Genomic DNA, 24,562 nt, shown 5'->3' with positions numbered 1-24,562 from the left:
GCGGTTCAGCCGCGGCCAGAAACGGAAAGTCGGCGGTGTCCTGCCGACTTTCCGCTGCCCTTGAGAATCACTCCGCCGCCATGGGGATTCTGACACCCCCTACCGCCATCCAGTTCCTGGCAGTTCTCCCGCCGGGAACAGGATGGCGGTAGGGGGTGCCGCGGGGCCCCTGGGGGCCCCTGCAGTGCCCATGCCAACGGCATGGGCACTGCAGGGGCCCCCGTAAGAGGGCCCCAAAAAGAATTTCAGTGTCTGCCTAGCAGACACTGAAATTCGCGACGGGTGCAACTGCACCCGTCGCACCTTCCCACACCGCCGGCTCAATTCTGAGCCGGCGTCCTCGTGGGAAGGGTGTTTCCCGCTGGGCTGGCAGGCGGACTTTCGGCGGTCGCCCGCCAGCCCAGTGGGAAAGCCAGAATGATCGCCGCGGTCTTTTGACCGCGGAGCGGTCTTTGGGCGGGGACCGCGTGGCGGGCGGCGACCGCCGTCCGACGCGGTCAGAATGACCCCCTTAGTTTTCATTTAAACCGTGAATTACTTTAAATGTAGCTACCTGAAGGAGAATATTTTGTTTTTTTAGCCATACCTTTGACCCCCCTTCACACTCATTGACCCCGCCCCAATACATGCAGCATCACAGTTCCCATACTTTTTTTACTGCACTTCAACCGCTGGACAGGAACAATGTGAATGAACAGAATATGAGCAGCTGCTGTTTGCATCATGTATGATTTTGTGCTATTTTGTAGTGCAAAATGCTTCCTTGTGTCTAAAATGAATGGGAGAACCCATTCCACACCAAAAATAACTCTAAATGTTGGGTTTGCAGTTCTTGTAACTTTGCTTAATTTTCTCAAAAATTCACATAATTATACAAAGGGAAACTATGCAAATTTCCCACAGCCCTATTTATAATAGACAGTGTTAACAGAGACCGCAAAAGCTGTAGTAATAGAAATTGGGCTGTTTTTAAAGCTCAACAGAAAACCAAGATGGTAACTGGATGGACGTTCCCTTGCATTGAGTTTCAATTGTAGCTACACTCAGGCATGTGATCATTTGGTAATTAATAAAGCTTTAATTTACCTGTAATGGGCAGTCAGAAAATTCGAAGCATTACTGAGACCATAGCACATACCTGCTTGCGTTGGTGATTTATGAATTGCTACATTCTAGCCTAACGTTCCAGGTACAAAGGAGTTAAACTATAAGTAAGTGGAACTTGAGGCTTCAAGAAGTTGCATTCCTGGCCTTTGCCTGTTTTCTCACCTCTGTTGGTGTGCTAAATCTCTACATTGTCTACATTTCACATTCATACTGTTAGGGAAATAGTGTTGCTTTAAAAATATCTTTGATTTTGTGTTGTTTGTTCATTAAAAATATCTGAACTTTCTTCCCTTCCCGCACACACCCTTTAAAACTGGGGGCAAGTAGCACAAATAACCACATTTTGTAAGTCACTTGTGCCTGATTTGTTCAGCTTTGAGTTGCTGATGCGTAGATGTGTGTGGCAATGCATTACAAATGCTAGTGGCGCCAAAAAGTTAAAATTTCCTGGGTATTCAACTCATTTGCATGGGTTTTCCTGGTCATTCAATGGACAATCTCCATTGCACATCTACTTTTGTACCTCCTGGTGTCATATCTACATAATATGTTTAACCACTGCAGTCTTACTTTTCTGGGCCATGGAACAGATTCAAAGACTGTGTTTTAGTACCTTTTTACAATTGTAATCCACCATTAAACACGGAAAATGCTTTGTGGGTTGCCGTTAACAGTTTAGTACCGTTGAACAGGGATCAGGGTAGTATGCCAAGATTACTCGAGTACAGGAATGTGCAGAGATGGGAGGAAGGAGTTGTGCTGGCCATGACCTACACAGGAATTCAACAGACCCTGGGCGTTTAGGCACGACATCCAGGCACCAGTGAGAGAGTGTCACTGGCCAGAGATGCACTGGGGCCTTCATGCTCCTTAGTAAACAAGAGAGAATGTTGCTTCTGTCTCCTTTGGGGAGACATTGGTAAGCAGGAGAAGAGAAAGACAAAGAAATGGTCATGTTTGCATTGACAAATCACGGGTCTTTGCATTTGAAAAATCTAGAGTTGCAATGTCTTACCTACTCACAAAGTACACTTTGTGACTCACTGTGATTTGGAAGGTGGAGGGATAGCTCCCACCTTGCAATTGCAGACTGCTGGCATTAGGAGGACAAAAAGAGATGACATACTGTGAATGCAGGAATACAGGTCCTTTCCTCCTGGTAGGCCTGCACCCCTGCTTTCACCACTCATTTGTGGCAATCACAATTTTAGTTCTTCTCCTGCATAGCTGATGTGCCTTGTTTGAGAAACATTCTCTTAACAAGTATTTTAGGTATTTTAGGTGCTCTTGTTGCTGTTTTCACAATAATTTCTCTTTACAGATCTTACGCCTTGGAATATATAAATAAAAATACTAATAAGTACAGAATGTGAAAAAGCAACACAAAGAAAGAAATGGTTTGGGGCAGGAAGGAGGAGGAAGGTATGGGAGACACAGGAAAAGAGAAAATGAGAGGCAGAGAGAAAAACAGAAAGAAAGAGTGAGAGCAAGAAAAGGGGATAGTGTGCTTCAGAGCAAAGTTTGAAAAAGCACATATTCTACCACTCTGATGTTCCTCTAGGGGTGCTCCTTTCTCTAGGTTTCTAGTCACTCTCAAAATATGGGTGCATAATATTTTATATACATATATATATGTAAATATACATATATATATATATATATATATATATATATATATATATATATATATATATATATATATATATATGCACATATATATATATATACATATATATATATATACATATATATGTACATATATAAATGCACATATACACACACATATATATATAAATACATATATATATATATATATATATATATAGAGAGAGAGAGAGAGAGAGAGAGAGAGAGAGTATATTTCGCAATTTCACATAGTAAAGTCTCACAAGCGTTCTGCATTGTCAATAGCTTGCCCTATTCCTACGCGCACATTGTGATGTTTGATTTCCGATGGATAAAACACTCGTGGTATGGGTCTAATTTCCACAATTCCAAAAAGACAACAATATGCAGAACGTCGGACACTAAGTGGTGTCAGATGAGACACGAGCCGGAAGTGTAGTTGTGGTTTTAAGTGAACGTCTTGTGACGCCATGTCTGGAGCCCTGGACGCTGCTGTGGTGACAGAAACCCTACAGCCGCTGATGTCTGGTTATTCAGCTGGTAGATCACATCCATTCTTGTTATAGCTGTCACTGTGCACTCAGTAAACGGATAGTGAAAACACTGGGTCTGCCACTTCCCAAACAAACAACTTGTCCTAGAAAACATTTCCACGTGACCAGGAACTCGACCTTTACAAAGTGCCTGGCTCTGCTCAACTGACGTCTGCGAATAACGTTGCAAGTAGTAGATCACGCGACAGGTGCTGTAAATCGATAATTTTGCGGAAATCATCACGGATGCGAAATTATGTTATTCCAGGCTGTGGTTATGCTTAAGTGGTAAACGCCAATTGTGCAAAACGTCAGCAGCGATATCAAGTAGAAAAGCGCTCGTCTCACCACAGAACTCTCTGCGGCAAGTCCTTTGCTAAGGTATCTCATGCAGAATCCACATTTAAGCCGAAGTTAAGAGGATGCAAATATGTATCTCGGGCATTTTAAATAGGAGAGCTTTAAAGTTAGGAATAATTAAAAGTCGTTCTCTCTCAGTAGTCTACGCACCCAATTAAAAGTGACGCTTTTTTTCTCTAGCCACGAATTTTCACAATGTTTTATAATGCCCACTTTGTCAATAAATGTTTTATTTCTCGAGGTCGCTACCTACCCTGTCTCTCTTCCAGACACTCTTCCAGTTTCTATGGATTTTTTTTTCTGCATCACTCCCTCTAACGTAAGATCGCTGTCTTTTTCTCAGTTGTATTTCTTCATCTCTTTTTTGTGTCTTGCTTACTAGTCTGTAGTTTTCTCACTTTCTGAATCTCTTGTTTCTCTCCCTTTTTATTCATCATTCCCCTCTCTTCCATCACTCCCTCACGCCCCACGTTTGTTGCGTTCGTGCATGCGCACAGGCTATTTCTTTCACCTCTATGGTTCCCCCTGGTGACGTCCTTTTACTCTGCCTCAGCCTATAGACCCTGGTTGGTGCCTCTGATCACTGTCGGGATGATGGATATCAGCACCACTGGGACAGGTGATGCTGGCGGGAAGAGTTAGCTATCATATGACCCCGCTGAGCTCTGCTGCTCGTCTGCCTGAGAAACACAATGCCGGTGCAGGCTGGAAGGGAGTGACGGCTCCTGCCTCCTTATCAATGGCAGCCTGTCGATGAATGTACTTCATTTCAGAAATTGAAGGGTCTATCAATGGGCAAATAATTGCTGAGCCAATATCGATCCCACAACTCACTTAACGAGAGACAGCAGAGGCCTGCGGTGATGGCAAACATGTCTTCATTTATGTAGAGCAAACACGGGGCTTTTACTTAAACAAACGGAAGGAAACCTCGATTTCAGTCGCACCGCAAAGTCAACTGGGGATCTCTCTGGTTTGGACAGCCTGGGTGGGTTTGTTAACCGCAAAGATGGGTTCTCCAGAACGTCTGAAGCTGCGTGCCTTGAAGTCACTTAACTCAAAAGCGGTACATTCTTTTTTTCGCCCCCACCCACCTCCCATTGTAATGGGTGCATGCTTACTACTCTAGAGGCAAAATAGATAATGTAGCGCCCCCTGCTGCTGGCACCCTACAATGTGCCGTGGTATTATATTTCTCTACAAATCCCTTGCATGACAGCTGAACTTAAATGTCTCACGAAGGCATGGCTTCAATGTAGAGATGTGAAAAGCTTTTTTTTAAACTAACAGCCATCTTGAAGTTTATGGACATCTTTGCACACTTCATGAAGTTTAAAAGCTTTATACTTGTCCACATTTGCATGAAAAAATTATAATATTTGCAGCAGTCTATGATGTAAATAATAAACTCGCAGAAACAAATTCTACAGACCTTTACCGCTGAGCATTGAAAGGTTCTGTTTGATTTTTACACTTCGGAGGTGAGGATGGACCAAAGAACGATACATAAACCTTATGCACGGATTAATTAAACGAGAAGTAACGCTTGTCGTTTCTTGCGCGAGTGGAGCTGGTTATCTGTGTCTTCATATAACTCAATTTACGTCGTGAGCCTAAACTTAATCAATATTAATTTACATCAGTGAAGGGAAAATGTAATTTCATGAGCGGTGTGTAGTAGCTTGGAACAACATTGATCCAAGAACACTGCGTAGCACTATGAGCGGAATGCATTTATTTGAAAATACCCGTTCCTCATCTGATCCTGCAGACTTTTGTTTATACCTATGGGAAGATATCATACATGAAGTGTATGTATTAAGTTAGTTACTATGTTTTATTTGTACAGCACTCATAAAGTATGGAGGGGTTTAGGGCAGTTGGACCTGTGAGAAAACAATGTTTCCTGTCCTGTATGATGGATGAGCAAACAATTTGGGGCGCAGTTGTCAGTGGTTGAAGGAATATGTGTGCCAGGAAAACTGCCCAGAAGCAGGGCTGGACCCATGGGCAAGAACGTGGACTTTATTGTAAGCAACCAGAAAGGTTGTTAGACCTATGCAAAATGCCAGAAAGTCAGGTTTGAAGACATCATTTAGGAGGGTGGGAGGATTGATCCCAAGCTCTGATCAGCTAATATTCCTACAAAATACTGTAAAGGTGGACTGCTGCACTTTTATGCCTAACCTAGTGGAGAAAATACAGATGTTTAATGGGGGCCACTGCTAGGCCTTCAAGTCTAGGGTAATGTGGGCGGGATCACATCTGCTGCCTAGTTCCGTGCACCTCAGGTTTGTATAAAGTTTCGGCTGGTAGGCCAGTGTGGACTGCGTAACAATAGTCAAGTTTTCACGTTGAAACTTTAAGCACATCGAGCTGTGGATGCCCTTGATGACCACCTTCACTTAAAGGCTGTAAAACAGCTTGGAGGCAAAGAAAACTCCAGGTTTTTCACTTTCTGTGAGTCCTGGGAAGGGCCTCATGATGCCAGCCCGTTAAAAGAAAAGCACCTGGGATCAATGGAATCACCTAGTAGGTCACAAGAGTAAGAACATTCTGGCAGCTACATCAGGCAGTGATCATGTTCATGTCAATCTCCAGGGCCTTAAGAACAATACATGGGGTAAGTTCAGAACTCTGCAGCATGAATGCTCCTTGGACCATGTTGCTCAGGTCACCCAGTTTAGAAGACTTTTACATTTCAATTTTCAAGCTTTTTTCACATAATTTGGAACCACATCCACGATGTGGTCCATAAATATGACGCCTTTCCCCACCATTTGGGAGCATCAGCCCTGCCCTCGACCCACAGTGACGTGGTGCACCAGAAGTGATGTATCAAGTATAGATGATGAGAAGCTATTAGGCGTGATGCCTTGTTGATTATTTGAATGGTATGGGCTGACGGCCAGTAACATATTCCCACATGGCTGTAGAAGACTGCGATACAAGAAATGCGTTTTGAGCATTGTTGGCAAGCGTGATGGAGAACAAAGTTTGAAAAGCTTATCACCTGGTAAAAACTTTTCATTGCAGTCATGATTACCAATTATGCTCATAAAGCTTATTTTCCCATGACTCAGTTAACATGCATGAAACGCAACTGACGCAAATAAGGGAAAATGTAATAAGAGTGACTAGTAGGGAACGTTCGATTTGAATGAAAACTCTGCCTTCTTTTTATAGTGGCACACCGGTCACTAGTGGCATGAAACAAAATGGTAGAAGCTTCTTCATTTGCATCAAGAATGATTGACAATAAATCCCTTAGAAGAAGGTGCAGAGGCAGATAATGTCTAAGTTGTTCTTTGCATTTAATGTACATTTAAAACTTCCTCTATGCTTATAAAATTATGAGAAATATTTACTGCCAATTTTTAATATTATATATCATGTTTGCTAAATTAAAAGCCCACGAAAGATGTTTTATTTTCCTTAGTCAATTATTTATTGGATTAGTGCATCCCAATAAGAGGCTGCCCAGTACATATAAAAGGTAAATAACAAAAAAGTGACGCATTTGGAAAAGAGAAAAGAAATACTATAAAAATCGCAAAAACAATCGAAAGTAAAAGAATGACAGAACAAGTTGCATAAATGCAAAAATCAGACAAAGACTTTAGGCTAATGAGAAAACTAATTAAAAAAAAAAAGTTTTTCTGTTGTTTTTTAAATCCAATAGGGCAGGCAAGCGAGCTCCAACAAAATTGATTTCTAAAGCAAGGAAATTAGAGTGTATGTGGATATAACTAGCTCTTGCAATTAGAATCAGTCTGTAGCAGTATCTGAGAATCAGGGCAGAAAGTGTGTTAGTCAAAGTAGGAAAGCAGCCCTCTAGTCTTTCCAGGCAGTTAGAAGAGTCGAAGATGAACAATCTGAAAAACAATTAGGCTTGACTGGAATCTCAATTACACCAGAGTAATCAGAGTAATTTTTGTAATTTAGTTTTGCTCTTTGACCCAGAATTGCTGATGATTATGTGATTACGCCCACCCACCTAATTAAGAGTAATTTGGGGGAAAAACTCCTCCCACAAAAGCACTTTTACTGAACGCCAGCAGCAGCTCACGCTGCTGTTTATGCTCTGTTGCATTTAGCGCTATGTTCGTTGCGCAAAATGCATCCTCGTATCAGGTTTTGACTCAAGGATGCATTTTGCACCAACAAATTAGTGCTAAAAGCCAGGAGTGAGTTGGGGGACACATCCTACACCAAGTGCACATTTAGGAAGTGCTAGTGGCTGTTTGTGCTCGCTATTCATGTTCTCTTTTGAATGTGAGGGGTCATTTTTCCACTAAGGAAATTGCGCTAAATTCAGAATTACTCTACACATGTAATTCTGCCCATTCTTGTGGAATTTTTGGGTAATTCCACATGATTATGCTACAAGGAATTACATGACTCCCATCCATCCCTAAAACAATCTATAAGGCACCCTGCACAAGTAGCAATAAAACACTAAATGTAATTATTTGGCAGTAACTGAATTTAATGATATGGACTATGTACTACAAAGAAGAGAGCTACAGTATAAGAAAATGTTCTTTCTTGAACAACTCATACATGGAGGATGAATATTTTTCTCTTTGAACATGCATGTCTGTGACTGTACTGACTGTGTTTTCTCTTATTGGGTTTTCTTGTCAATCGATCCATGGTGATAGGTTGTTTTTTCAAGGTGAAACATGTGTTGAATCTATGTTAATATGTCTGTGTGGAGAAATAAACTGGATGAATTTGAAAACTAAGTTGTTTGATAACCAGGTGACTAAGACTGATGCATGGGGAACGATTCACAAAGAAAGCTGGAAAAGTATACGTGACGAGCCCCACCGCTGCTTGAATGCCATTTTCCAACTTTCTGGAATACACAAACATTCAAAGGGGTACTTTTGCAAAGCTGTACTAGACTCATATTCCAGTAATATCTACAGGAACATCATGTGAAATTCGTAGCAGGATCTTATTTCCTAAAAAAAGGACTTATGCCAGCTCTTGTTGAAGTAAACGTCATACCATTTCCAGGGTAGAAAGAGTAGTGAGAGAAGTTTATTCATGTCCGCAACTTTACTTGTTCGTAGGAGTTCATAAACTTTCAACGCTAAACACGCCATGGAAGAATCATTTCTCTACTTTTTAAGTGATATTTTAGGTTGCAGGAGACACCACAATCTTGCAGAGATCTCTGCACACATATGTGGTTTGGTAGCTGTAAACATTTCTCTCAAGAACCCCTTTGTGAATTCTAAGCTGGAGTAAAAAAAGTTAAATGTTGTTCTGAACTTATACTTTGGACTGAACTTACCTTTGTGAATAGGACCCATTTCTGTTCAGGACACGGAACATGATCTTGCTTTGTTAATACTTTTTTTTATGCAGAGTTTTTCCTACATTTATTTTCTAAATAATATCCTCTCTCCACAGGCAACTGGTAGCTATAGGATGCGCCCACAAGTATTAACAATCAAGTGTTTAGTTCGTAGGGGTTATAGGCACAGCATGCACAGCAATTCTTGCCTCAGTTGTCCATAATTAACATACAATCTGATAATCTGGGGTGATGAAATTCAGGAACGCCAAATCTCAGTAAAAATTGTTGTGTATAAACCTGCTCCCCATATTCTGCAATTGTAATGACAAGTATGAAGCTGGGAGAGAACAAGTACCTTGAAATGGTGTGCCCCCTGACTCTCAAACCCAGACACGTGCCTTCAAAAATAAAACACCGACAGATAAGTAAGGCTAGAGTTTCTATACCTAACTCGACATATATATATATATATATATATATATATATATATATATATATATATATATATATATAGATAGATAGATATATACCTAGATGGTACATATATTTCAAAGTACATAGATGTGGCGTTAGAAGCAGTAAATCTATACTTCCCTATCTGCCCTTACTTTTAAGTATTTTGTCCTTCGATATTGTGCCCTCTATATTTTTGTACTACAATATTTGGTGGTGTCAATATTCAGTGATACAGTCCTTGAGTTCACATGGTGTAACCTCTTAAATTCAATTCAGTAGTGAGGGCAAGCCAGGGAATGTGAAAAACTGAAGTTTAAAAACCGGAGTAACAAAAGACCACACTGCCAATTTGCTGAATAGTTAAACAAGCACTGGTAAAGCCGTTAGATCTGGCTTTAATGTGCTAACAAATGAAAACACAGGAATGAACAAATTATGGCTCCATATATTGCCTACAGAAAGCCGATTTAGCACATTAAAAACAGAATTTTCGACTTTGCGTTTGCCGGGAAAAAGTAGCAAAAATGTATTCTGCTCCACATAGAATAGAAATATGAGAAAACAAACATTGAATGTATGAAACAACCTGAAGATTTAGAATGGATTTGAGATCTAAGATAGTTCTTTAAGGTTTCTACTGGAAGCGTTCCCTTGAAATCAGAATAATACACTTTAGAAAGTGGAACAACTCAGCCAATACTATAAGGTGTGAGGGAAATACTCCTTTGAGTAAAGCCAAAGCCCACACTATTCATATGTTAAATAACTTGTTAAAATAGACCTTGCATAAATGGCCTTACGATGAGCCGAAGTGGAAGATGGCAAAACAATTAAAAGACCATTTACAATGTTCAGTCTGAAAACTAGACTGGTAGATCTGGCAGATCTGAAATCCAAAGGTTTGGAGAAAAGGCCTAATGTAATGAGAGGGGGAGAGAGAAAATATGGAAAAGGCTAAGCCAGTTTGTAAGTTTATGGATAAAACCTAAGCAAAGTAAAGACCAGACCAGATAGCGTGAGGTACCAGGTACAACTGAGCAATGAGTGATGTAAAGTATGAGGTTATAATAAGTACATGTCAGGAGTGCAGGTTACAGTTGGCTCAGTAAACTATAACTGGTGAATTTCAGTGGGGTTTTTACATTATTACAAGGCCTAACTATAACATCACTTTAACCTTTGTCCTTTTAGTGAATTGCAGGCATTTTTTAATGTGAGCTCAAATCTTAGCTCCTTCCCTAACTATAATGTCACTGAACCTTTGGTTTTTCAGTGAATTTCTGAGGGGTTTTTTCACATAAAGGAGATATTATTACCATCTCTAAATATGATATCAATCAACCTTTGTTTTTATCAGTGAATGTCTAGCATTTTTTAAACATAAAGTAAGATCTTATTACCATACCCGAGTAAAAAATCAATTGAATCTTTCAATGTCACTTTAAGCCTCAGAGTGTATGCAATGGAAGTGGCAGTGTCCCAAGAAACCCACCAATTTGCTCTCATTTTAATTTTGATACAGGTCATTCATGTATCCCAACTATAACTCTTGTTTCCAACCTGGTGGAGCCAAGACATTTTGTATGATTCTTACACTGATAACATCAGTTCTAATGAGTTTGGTAGCCGTAATAGAGGGTAGAGAACTATTCAACTGCACAAATTTGTAAGCAATCTCTAAATAATTAACAAAAAATATTTTCAAATATTGTCTTTTCTAATAAACTATTAATTATTCATTAAAATTGACACTAGAATGTCTTTGTGATTGACCGTAGGGCATCTACAGACAGATAAAACATTTAAATAAAGTTTTAAAAACATCTTCAATTACTACATTTTCAGCTCACTAAAACCTACCTTTGCCGTTCTTTTGATGTGGTTAGCTCAACTCAGAGAAGGAATATGTTTTACACATTAGCAACTAGTGCATAACAACTATGGCACAGAGAGACTGGTTTGGATCGAATTTGACTCTTAATGATAGAGGCTCCATGGCACTATTTGTATACCCAGATGCAATGCTCCTAACACAGTCCCATGTATCATTTTAACCATAAGATTTTGAAGAACAATTGTTTAAATATGCTTCTTTTTGACTGAATGGATCTGCTTTTGGCTCTGCCTCTGACATCCTATTTAACAGTTGGCAATCTGTCCTATTTTCACAGCTGCAGTATGTACTTGGGTTATAACAAGTAAGTTGTTGCTCTCGCCCACTTATTTCTTAAGAGACTGCAGAAATTGACAGCTCTAAGATCAGCTTCTCTGGTACAACCTCTGTGGTCTAAAGACAGAATTTTGAGTTCATTACCATCAGAGTTAATACCATATTAAACAAATTATTCATTCCGGATGGCTATGCATCTGGAGTTCAAATCACTTCCAGAAGTCCATTGTAAAGCTGAAACATGCACGCGTGGAAGGAGGAATTGATAGCTACATGGTGGCATTGTTGAATTCAGTTTTCATCAGTGTTGTAAATACCAACTTAATAGTCAAAAAGGATTCTTCACGGAAAAAAAGTTATGAATGTTTGGATCTATACTCAAAATTATTAGATAAATTACCAAAATATTCATATGTGGGTTTGTTTGCAATGTGTGCATTACCATGGTACCTCCAATCCCAATATATAGAAAACCTGGATTTAAGATCCTGTTCACACTGAGAAACTCAGTGACCATGTGACCTTTTGAAGTAGCAATACAAGTGACCTGGTAAATTAGTAGGATAGTTGGCTGAATGAGTGAGTGAACACATATATGAAAACGTTAACTGTCAGACTGTCTCGAGGTTCTATTGAAAACCAAGAGGGAGGGCCTAAAAGACACAGGAGATAAACTGTTTTAGATGTTAGAAACAGGGAGCATTCTTCGGGGCTGGAGTTGTCTAGTGGGCACTATGTTCCATAGTTTGCACTTCGACATTTCCATTTAAAGCACCGCCCTCATGAATATAAGTGCTTAATTTGCGTCGGGGGTTGCAGGTGGTAGGTACTGGAACCTATTTTTAGGGCCTGGAAAAGCGTTTATTTTTTTATGGCCAGCCTTTGATCAAAATAAAAAGAAAGGAAGCAAGAGAAGGGCGAAAGGTAGGAAAATAGTGATAAAGCAATAAGTGGTAACAACAAAAGTGTCAGGAAGGATGGCGGAAGAAAGAGGCACGAGATAGAATCAACCGTAGGCAATCTTGGCACTCAGGAACCCCGTGTTTGGCAACATCAGCGACTGGCTTCATCCTCAGAATAATCTTGAGCACCTACTCTTATTATTCTTCTTCTTCTTATCTACAAACTAGATATAACTACATTAAACATAATTTGTATTAAGGCCCTAAACGGTGGATGCTGCACAACAGTTGGCTGACGGAAACCACTTGTAGAGCTGTAGAGGTATTGTGCCTTGAGGAGCTTTACGGGTCCTTCAGCCTGAGAAAATGTATTGAATAATTATAGGCAGGCCCTTTGAGAGGAAGTCACGGTTCTTGAGCTAGCAGGAGCTATCCATCCATTGCTGAGATTATACTATGACTTACTGTCAAGGCATCCTCCATTTTCTGACTTCCTGCCGCCTATGAAACATCGTGCTTTCCTTTTCTATTGATGCGTCAACTATAATAGTTACAAGCAGCGGCAGGAAAATCAATAGAGTACTTTCATTACTGGGCACATAAAGTAAAGAGCTGCGCTGTGCGATAGAGCTGGGCCGTTAACCAGACGGCGTATATAAGGCGCCAACAAACTGCTACTTCCCAAGCTTTGGACAACAGACGTTTACGTTTGCACTGCTACATCGACTTCTCTGGGACTCTGGATGTCGCTAAACAAGAAGCTGTGTTTCCACAAGCGATTATGTGTGTATGTTTGAATTGCCCCTCGGCACGTGTCATGTTTGCAGGAGGTTGTTCATGCAGTGGCATAGTAACGGTGTTATCAGCAACAAAAGTGCCCCCCGCCCCGCCCTGAGTGGTTAGTAAATAACGGCCATTATTTGGTTGTACATGGCCTCTCATACCCTTGAACCCGGGTACCACTTCACCTGCTGAATTATTGATCGCTACCTCCTTGTGCTTATTTAAAAAATTGCTATTACAATATTTTAGAGGAATATGGTGGTGCGTGCCTCTGAAAATCCATGCCACAATGAAAATCTTGTCAGCAGAGATTAGTGGAAAGCATTCTACTCTCCATCAAATAATAGCAGCATTTGAGTGAAAAAGATAGCACCTAATTTAGACTTTGGCGGATAACCTACTGTTCACCAAAGAAACAGAGGTCCCATGGCAAATACAGGCATCTTTTTCCAACTTCAGCCATGTTAGAATAAATTGTACTTGCGAGCCACACTGGTGGATATGCAAATAGCATTTTATGAATTTCCTAGATCTCTGCTTCGATGGTGCAGCGATTGACTAAAAACCCCTTCATGCAAGTATTGCTAAGTCTGGGTACCAGTGGTAGACTGAGAGCTAAAATCAGCCCTTGAAAATGTAGTCATGCCAGCCCCCTAGCATAACGAGTGATGGGTGAGTCTAACAACCTTTGGAGGTTTGGGGGTGCAAAATTTAGAGCTAGGTGAGTAATAGATCAGTGGTATATGCTTCCTTTTCCTGGTTGATTAGTTGTGCTTAGGTTGTTAAATTGTGCTCCTGAGATCTCATGCATTTCTAATGTATGAATGAAATTTATTAGACTGGATTTCGAAGTTAAATACAGATCAACATTTCTGCAGATTGATTTTTCGGCAAATTAGATATTTTGGCACTCTAAATTTTGGTTTGCATCTATTTTTGAGATTGAAACATTTTAGTCAAGGGACAATTCATCTTAGTTCCGAACACAGCTCATCATGCATGTCCAAAGAAGCAATAGATATATCTTGGGATGTATAACACTACACATTTTTACTATCCTACAAACAATTTCACACGCCTCTTCAGTTACTGAGGAAACAGAACTCAGACGTTAAATTGTTCCCCAACCCACACAATCAAACTTATTACTATTTAATTCGAAAACAACGCTATGATTTTTAGAGAAGTGAGAAAATCACTACTTCATAATACACTCTTTCTGCCCTGTTGGATAATCTGCTCGGCAAACTCATCTTTCATTATCGTCTCCTCTTTCGTCTCCCTTGGACTCTCTTTGTTTCCAACTGTCTCTCAATATTTTTCCTCTTGTCCTCCTCTTTCACTTTATCGTAGTTAACTCTATATCCCCTGTGACTCAACCTTTTTCTATTTTTCTCTCTACCTGCCTTTCCTCAATCTCTCCAGATTTCTTTCTGTTGGGGCAACCAACTAACCACTGACCAGCATGAGGTGAAAGCCAAAGCTGTCAATCATGGCTTGTTATAAACAGTGTTTATAACGAACTGTGACTGACAGCTCAGGTGTTGAGGATGAAAGCAGTGCTTGTCAGTGAGAACGGAATTTAAAAAAAATGTACATACACACTCAGCTGGCCAATCCCTCTTCAGTCAATCTTTTAGAAATTGCAAGAATTTTGATTTTGTCACTCAGAATGTCGGCAATGATAAAAAAAAAAGTGAAATGAAGACACAAAAGAAAATAATGTCCTGAAGAAACTACATTGTCCACAATGCCCTAGGATTACCTGTGACCACATGACGATATAAATTGAATAGGGTAAAGGGGCAAGGTTATCTGTGAACAAGACCTTAGTGGTCAAAACGCATCAGGTGGTGGAGGCACTCACAGTTTGCTCAATAAACATAAACAAGTTTGTCAAACATGCTTCCTGGAGTGCAATGGTTTGGTTTATCATTGAATTATATATATGTAGGTCCTGCTGTCAGAAAGCAGAGTGTTACCTGTGGCGTGGCTGCAGGTGTCAAAGCTGTAGCCAAGCCACAGCAAACAGCTATGTCCCGGGGGTGGGCATCCTGGGACATAGCAGGAGCCGGCCCTGGGGGGGGGGTCCACAGGGCCCATCAGTGGCTCCTCAAGGAGGGCCGTGCAGCCACCCCCAACATGGAAGTAGCCCTGGGGAGGTGGTTGTCCCCGTTGCTTGGGGGTCTGAAATGGACCGCCTTTCCTTTTTTTTTACTATTTGCCCAGAGGTGGTGGTGGTCACTGGGGCTTTGGTAGGTGTTTGAGGTGGGAGAGCAGCCCTCTGCATAACATTTGTATACAGCCCCAGGGAAATGGTGGTCCCTGGGGCTGCAGGGGGCTGTGCGGCTGTCCTGCACCATATAGCATAAAAACACCCGGGAGATGGTAGTCCCCAGGGCAGCGGGGGCGCGCCCACCCCCACCCAGATATTAATTATAAGCCAGAGGGAGAAAGCAGGTTCTTTATTTTTAACCTTTTTTGTGGGACAAAATGCCTGACAACACTTCCTTGTTAATGTGTTGTCAGCCAATCAGATCTCACCATGAGATCGGGAGGGTTTGTGAATCCTTCGCATCCCTATATATACAATTTTAAATTTACTTTCATTTCTCTAAAACTACTGAATGGATTTACACCAAATAACAAAAAGGCCTTTTTCTAGACCAAGAGCTACCTTTCTGCCAAATTTTGTGTAATTCCAGTCCAGTGGTTTTGGCGCTATCGCTGTTCAAAATCCCTATGGAAAAGTGAATGGGGAATACATGTTTTGGGACAACCCCCTTTTTCTCGGCCCCCGCTTGTTGGATCATCCCGAAACTTTCCAGACAGCAACTGAAGTGACATCCATTGTATTTTGGAAAACTTCGTGAAGATTCATCAAACTGCACTAAAGGTATTAGCAAAACAAAAAACGCTTTTTCTATAGAAACTAGGTCCTAACTATAAGTACCTAGTAGTGACTGCCTCTAGGTAATATATTATATATATTAGAATATACATATACAATATATTAATATATTCATAATATTAATATGAGAGCAGCGCCAGAACTGGGGGCCTGTGCTTGCTCTCCACCCTGCTGTCTAAGACAGCTGGGTGGAGTGGTTTAAAGGGCACATGTCAGGCTTGCCGTCGCAAGACAGCCGGCCAAACAGACATGCGCACTCTATACTGGTGGAGTGAGCTCCACTCCCCTGCTGTCAGTCAGCAACAGTGGCCCCACCTCCAAACACGACTGGCTCGGTAAAGGGAAAATAAAATGGTAATAAATTCATTTTATTACCATTTTATTGTTCACCTTTGCAGCGCTGGGGCAGGGGGGCGATGCTCCTCCGCTCTAATGGGGGGGTCGCCTCTGCTTGTCTCACAAGACGTCTTCTCTTTGGCTCTCACTATCTATCTTTCACTCTCTTTCATCCTCTGTCTGCCAATTTAAATCTTCCTTCTCTGACTTTCTCCGCATTTCACTCCCTGTCCTACTCTGTCTCCCTTCTACCCACACTCTAATATATATATATGTTAGTTATTGTTAGGTACATTAGCAATAAAGCTAAAAGCGAAATCTATTTGCCTGTAATGCAGAATAAATGCATTTCTTCTGTATGGGCCAATGCTATACAGACAACTTTTTTCCAGTTCCGGGGCTTTCCTTTTACAAATTACTGTTTTCATTGTGATAGTCCAATAGGTTCTACTGAATTAAGGTAGGGCTACAAAGTCCCTGCATACATGGATGTAAAAAGCATCTGTAATGATCCTCATGTTTTCCCACCTTTACAATATATGGCATAGGCCTAATGGAAGTACATTTCAACAATTAATTGTATTCATTGCCAGATGCTGATTGAATAAAAGCCTCTTACATTTGACGAATGATTTTAGTGCAGTGTAAAGCAGGCTTACCAGCAAAGGTAGCTAGTCCAAGTCAATCAAAATATCGACAATGTTTCTGCAACCTGGAGCCTTTTTCTGTAATTGAAAAGAGTTATTTCTAAATAGTCCAAAGAGAAATATGTTCATTTTCTCTATTTGAGATGTGCATGAATTTAGAGGGTCTTATAGTGATGGAGGAACCAACAGTGGTGCCATGAAATTACTAAAATGTTTGCGGGTAAAGAGAGTTTAAAGGAAGTAATGCAGTAATGGCCAGTCTGAAAAAGGGCAAAAATTGCAACTTTCCCTTCCAGTGGTCCACTGGTCTACTGGACTAATGAGTAGAAAGATATATGGCTGAGATGTCCAACATTCCATCAGGGCTAGAAGAGGCTTGGCAGTTCCGCGATGCTGTTTCCCTGTCGCTCAGGAAAATGTTGAACCCATGGTGGACTTAAGCAAGGCAGTTTCAAGGTATGGAACTTGACTAGCAAGGGAATGCCCCTGTGCCAATTACCATTGGCTACCTACCAGCCAGCACCAACAGCCTGGATGTCTCAAAAACAAAGGAGTACCATTATGTGAATTCTTGATCCTCACCATTGCCCATATCGTAACAGGCACTACCTTCAGCCTGGCATCATTCCCTGCCTACAACTGGGTGAAAGATACCAGCCACTGCTAGACTAAGGGCCTGATTTAGATCTTGGTGGTCCCATTTCCAAGCCGCAAAGACGGCGGGCCCAAAAAGACCATCAAGCCAGCTATGTTCGCCCACCATATTTAGATGTTACAGTTCTGCAAGCAGATTGAGTGGCAACAGATTGCTGATGGAGGGAGACTGCAGCAGATCCCAATGGACTTCGTACAATGGCAGAGGCTATGGAGTAGAGGTAAGAAACACACATACACTGTCCCTTAGCCATATGTATACACCTGCACTACACACTACACAACACATACACACAATAACACATTGCCATTCCAACACAACACAACCTGAAAATTCCCAAAATAAACATTTACATAAATCCATGACACAACATACACACCGCATTTACACCACACCCACACCTGACAGAACCACAATAAACAATACAACTACATTTTCAGCTACACAAACACACTCACACAACTACGCACAGCATGACAACGATCACCACACACCAACACTCACCTGAATGTGTGCCATGGCATCACAACATATCCAATAAAATCTGTCTCACGTGCAAGTGAGACACATACAGCTGCAATCACACACCCACTCCGGTTCCCCCATCTCAAACAGCCAATCCTCACACACACACACACAAACACATACACATGCTAAACAGATAGCACAAACCTACTGTAAATGTCCCCTTGCAATATGCACACATGGACACTGTTGTCCAGTGTGAGTGTACCAGCATTGTGGTGCTAGCATTCATTTTGCAATGCATGATGACACCACAATGAAAGTTGTGTATGTGTGTGATATGTGTGTTGTGCCAATGTGTCCCCCAGCCATGTGCGTCACCATTGTGTACTCCACATATGCATGTCATAATAATTTAAAAAAATGATTGTGACATGTATATGTCTGCAGAGGCCCTAATCTCCCGTGCAGTGCCCATCCAACGTACCTTGGCAATCTAGTATCCCTACCTTGGAGTCCAAGGACACAGGGTTGTGTTTTCTCTGTGGGTCAGTGGCAGCAGCGATGGCAGGTGTTGTCCAGTCGTGTCCAGTCACAGACAGGGTGGCATGGGGAAAAAAGGAGAGTTTTCGCCCCCTTGCCCCCCAATTCGTCATCTCAAACATGGAGGTTGGACTGCCACTTTTTTCTTGGCAATAAGGCACACCCAAATCTGCATGGCTGAAAGGGGGTCTGGGGCTCTGCTGTCAACCACTTTTCCCTATTGCGCCTTCAACCTGGGTGGTGTTTTTAAACAGAGACGGTGACTCTAATGCTGGCTTTCATCCAACATCTAAATGCTGCAGGCGGACCGTTGTGGTGGCAGATGCGATTACAGTCGAAAAGTCAATGGCGGGACAGTTACTACCAACATCTAAATCATGCCCTAAGGTCCAATGTACAAAGCTCAGTAATAGCTGCACATGCTGCATGTAGCACAAGCTCCTCCCTGGATTCGGATTTTGTTTATGGTGTATTCGGGCACCATTGTGTGGGTAGTTTGTGGATAATGGAGTGATTTATCAAAAAAAATGCAGTTTTCTTGTTTCAGGGTGTGAATGATGTGTTCGTATTTACCCTGGGTTGTGATAATGTGTGACACAATGTGTAGGGCTGGTTGTAGAGGAGTTTGGCTGGAGTTTCAGAAGCCAGTTGACAGTGCATTACCCAGACTTTGCAGGCAAGGTCAGTTGCTTGGATCATGGATCAATTGGTCTTGGAGGTGACAAATAGCTTGAACAGAGGCTAATTTTGAACCAGGTAGTTTGAGGTTTTGTCTTTACATGGTCTTCGAGGAGAAGATAGGTGAGACTGATGAATCCAAAGGAGTTGCCCCATGATGAAAAGGAAAATGAGAAGCAACTGAGGATCCTGCTGTAGAGCCATGCCTGGATTTGAAATATGTCACATCTAATGAGGACAAATTCTATCCTTGTTGGGTTGAGCTTAAGATGTATGCTAGTATACAGATCTGAATGGCATCCAGGCTGATTTTGAGGTGGTGAATGTCATCGATAAATGAAAATTTGGGACACAACTGTGTCTTTCTTTTGTGGTTCTATTGAGTGCCATCAGTATATTGATGGATAGATGAGTCTTCTTGTGCAAGAGAGACTCAACAGCATGGTGGTTAGGACTGATCCATGCAATATATCTTGCATAGAACCTAAGGGACGGAAAGCTTAAGCTTGTTTGGATACATTCCCTCCGTCTGAGTCAAAGTTGGTGACTCCTTGAAGAACAGTTTCAGTGATGCCCAGATGTATTGAGAACATCAATTTGGCTTGGCGCATTACATGTTTACACATATTGCTGCTCCATCCAATGGGGTGTCAGTGTGCTTTAAAACCCTGACTGCCTTGCTAATGACCGAATGAGGAACATCTGCTTTTCTTCCCAATTTAAAAGATTCTGATTTTTTAGAATGTTTATGGCTATGCAATGAGCCCCTCATAAAGCCATACATCTGTCAGTCAGATAAAAAGACGCCACGTGACTAACAGCCACTAGCATTGTGTCCCTTGCTTTTTTATACATGCATCCTTTTTTGAGGGCGCCTAAGCCCAGAGGCGCTAACCATTTAAAAAAAAAAAAAATGATAAAACTTTTCTCTCTTTTAGGCACAACATAGAAGATTGATTTCTCTGCTGTACAGCTTTTCTTTGTGCGCTATAATGACGTTTAACTGCAATCTAGGCATTTTCTGCACCATGAAATTCATCACTTGGAATTCACATGCTTCCTTTCTAAAGTAACACAAAGACTTGTTTTGGCCAGAATGTTAGTATGAGCCTGATTGCAATAGCTTCAGTATCAAACCACCATTTAGCATATCAAATAATTTACTGGGGATCATTATTTATCGGATGCGATAAACGACTCCAATGCAAGTTGTACCTGTGCAAATGGGATATCATGCAGATTGTGGTGTTTTCATCCACCAAAATCAGAATGTCCTGGTATCTTCAGGTTTGCACTGCTGATATTTACCTGGAGAAACTCATAATTGAGATATGTAGGGTAACAGAAGTTACCACGCATATCGCAATAAAGCAGGCCATTTATCATCAGGGCCAATGTGTTTTACAAATTTCTCTGCAAGTACATTTAATATTAGGTCTAGGTGAATTTGTTATTCCGTTGTCATAGTTTGTGTAAAAAGCATAATGTAAACTGTTGAAAATTACTCAAACATCCATGAAATTACACCATTACGGCCATATGGCAGAATTGGGGGTTGCTCAGGAAACACATATTACCAATGGATCACCGGAACATGGCGAATGGACAGAAAGCCAAAGGCTCTTGTTTGCTGCACCTGTATTTTTACCCTATTTGTTTTGATGCAAAATACATATTTGCCTCAGTTTTGTACGCGAGGACGCACTTCATGCTAAAACAATAGCACAAAATGCCAAGTTTGCTCCTGAGCAATTTCGAGTAATTTTTGTCAAATGTCACGCAATCAAGCCAAAGAACGTCACACAATTTTAGCACTATATCATTTAATATACGTTCACCCTAAAGCAATGTTTACCTACACTCTGCCTTCATAAAGTATTCCTGTGTAAAAATGAGTTCCCCCTTTGCGTAGCAAGATAGTTATGTAGTATGTTCGATACAATGTTTTAACAGTTGTGCCTTAGTTCTAAATAAGAAACTCAGCTGTTTGCCTTGAATGACATGACGTTCGCCGGGGTTCGGAAGACAAATTCCTGCTATAGATTTACTGTTATTGTAATACATAATATAAGTCCCCAAGGCTGCTGAATGAATTATTCATTTAAATTATGCCCACGAGGTAATGATAAGGGCTTGAATATAATGATCTAATTAGGAAATCGGTGAACAAGACAATTGTGGATTTTTTTGGCCATGGGGATATTTGGTTTTCTGAAAGGGAGCCTGCTTGTTACCTGAACGATTTTCTGTCATTCCTCTCAGTATGGATGATTGCGCGCACAGTTTTTTCATAAATATATTTTTTACCAAGTTACTGAATTAAATAAAACAAGGAAGAAGGTCGAGTAGGGCCACCTGTGATTGGATTACATAGATTACCTCGATGTTCGTGTAACTGTGCACCACGATTTCAGGGTCTCACAAATTGCACTGGTGTAATTTATCACTGATATTTGCACTGCCTTTAAAAAGTAATACAAAATGGCATCTGCACATCGTGGACAAAAATACATTTTGCACTAGATGATTGTAAATGATCAGAGCCACATGCTGCGTGCTCTCCGCCTCTTGAGATACCACTGAAAAAAGTTAAAAATTAACAAGGCCTGGACATCTTTCTGCTAGTAGGCTCTAAAGCACGGGCGTAGTCGCGGCGTAAGGCACATTTCTAAATTTAAATGCATGACCAAGATTTACAAATTTCACAAAGCATGAAAAAGATGTGTCAATCCATAAGGCATCTGAGTACTTAAAGTACTTGCCACTTACAATTGTTTCTTCATATATGTGCAAGTTCTGCAAGTCTAAGGCCCTCATTAAGAGTTGAACAGATTTAGATGTCAGAGGCCTGGGGGCTAAGAACTCTGGCCCTCATTTGGACTTTGGCGGTCAATTTCCCTGACTGCCAAAGCCCAACCCGCCAGACGACCACCAGTGCTGGCGGTCAGCAGACTGCCATATTACGAGTGCTGACTGCTTTTCACCATCATTGAGGTGGAAAGCAGCCGACAGTCTTACAGGCGGTCGGCGCTGCAGAGATAGGTCCCTTGTGGGCACTGCCACACCAGAAGGACTCCGCCTGCCGTATTACAAGCTGTAATACAGCTTGGCGGAGTCCTGCTGGCGTGGTGGTGGCGGCGAGGGAAGATTGCCGGGGCCTATCCCCTCCCGGACGTCCCCCTCGACTGTGGAGGTAAGTGGGCGTCTGAAGGGAGGCGGGGGAGGGGGTCTGTGTGTTTGAGTGCGTGTGTGCATGTTTGCGGAGGAGGGTGCTGAATGCGTGCATGTATGTGCGCGTGAATGGGGGTGTCTGTTGATGAATGTGAGTAAGTCGGTGTGTCTGAGTGCATGTATGCATATGCTGAATGGGTGTGTATGTGTATGCATGCATGCGTGAAGGGGTGTGAGGGTGTGTGTGAGTGTGTGGATGGGTGGGGGGATCTGTGCATGTGTGTGGACATGTGTGTATGCCAGCAACAGGAATCTTCATTCCTGTCACCGGGTTCATGACTGCCAGGGTTTTCGTGGTCGGGTGACCGCCACAGAAAGCCTGGCAGTTTGCAGCCTCATAATCTGGACTGCAGGTTCGGGGCTGCTGCCAGATTGGAGGTGCTCACCGCCGGCCACGGCTGTGCGACAGAACCAGCGGGCCAGGCAGAGTTGTGGAGGCTTGACGTCTGCTAAGCCTCGCAACTCGTAATGTGGCAGTCCTTACCACTGGCACCGCAGCGGTAGGACTGCAATGGCGAGGCTGGCGGTCTCATGACCGCCATTCTTGTAATGAGGGCCTATGTCTCCTGTAGTAGAACTATTAGAAGTTATGGTCTCCATAAGGGTAAGAACTAATCAGAACTGAGAACAGCAGGTGGTAATCCTGATGTTTTCCATGATTCTCTGGACTGTTCCTTTGGTGGTGCAGGTCAGGGGTTGCGGAGGCTGTCCATCTCCATGCTAGACATTCGTCTGGCAGTGGTTGCGTTGCCTGGCAAGTGGTTGCATTGTAGTTCTGGATGGGTGTGGACGGTGGTGTACTTCTGCCCACAGTCCCTGCCTCTCTCCAACTCTGGATTTACCACATGTGGGTCCTTACATGGTAAAACCAGATTTGATGGTTTCTGAACTGATAATTTTAGACCACATATTCCATGGTGGAGAAGTGTCCTGTCGAGAATACTGCTCTGGAATACTCGTAACGTGGGCCCAAAATTGAAATTTTCATGATTAAGTGTAACACGAGTACCTTACAATCATCAGAGGGTGTTGCATTTGTGATAATGTACACTAGTTTTTATGAATCCGACCTATTTCTAAAATACCAAACATACTTTTTTATTATGAACCACAAATCTCAACAAACTGTCAATTTAATAGGTTAGAATTGATCTACCTCACACAAATAATCCGGTCTTTTGGATTTTACAAACAATTTTCACCTTTCACTATGTACGAGTGCCCAGAGTTGCCATCTTCAGCAAGCTGCAGTCCTTGTCAAAACAGCTGTAATTATGCAAAATGTGGACATGAAAATAACTCTTGCAAAATATTAGTGCAATAAGATTCTGTGCTTCATCCCAGTGTGCAAGTTCCTTTTCATTAATAAATTGCATTCTCGTTGTGTGCTCTTTTGTAATTACCTGATCTCCTCAAGCTTTTCTGTAATGGGTTCTTAGGACTTCTAGGGCGGATTGACAATGAGCAACACTTTTATCAAAAGAGCAGGATCCCACCACCTTCTTGAAAGAGCTATGCAGATCATGGTTATTGAAACCGTGGCATGTTTTCTATACACAGCTGATGAAGCAATGAGGGGTGAATGAATTGCTCAATTGACTGATATGCAACTCTGTGAATTTCTGAACTTTAAAAGCTCCAGAAATTGTGAAGCTTGAACATTTTTGACAAGCACTGACAAAGTCAATAGGCCTTGGCTTTGGGAGCTATTTGTTTTGTCTATGTTTTTAGACAGTGCAGCATGTCGAAATAGGACAAAAAATGCTGTTATGTTATTTTGTAGGCACCATGTTTGCATGTGCCTACAAATGATGCTGACACTTTGTTTTTTATTTGCAAATTCAACTT

At 41.6% G+C, this 24,562-nt stretch overlaps 1 protein-coding gene across 4 annotated transcripts in view; it reads left to right on the top strand.

Annotated features, from left to right (window-relative positions):
- The window catches only part of NR5A2 (nuclear receptor subfamily 5 group A member 2), a 318,062-nt gene that overhangs the window by 263,091 nt on the left and 30,409 nt on the right, over nucleotides 1–24,562 (top strand). The gene's annotated exons all lie outside the window — the stretch shown is intronic.

Source organism: Pleurodeles waltl, chromosome 4_2, assembly GCF_031143425.1.
Source record: "Pleurodeles waltl isolate 20211129_DDA chromosome 4_2, aPleWal1.hap1.20221129, whole genome shotgun sequence".
Lineage (NCBI taxonomy): Eukaryota > Metazoa > Chordata > Amphibia > Caudata > Salamandridae > Pleurodeles > Pleurodeles waltl.
The sequence above is the reverse complement of the archived record's forward strand: the minus strand, read 5'-3'. Positions and strand labels throughout refer to the sequence as shown.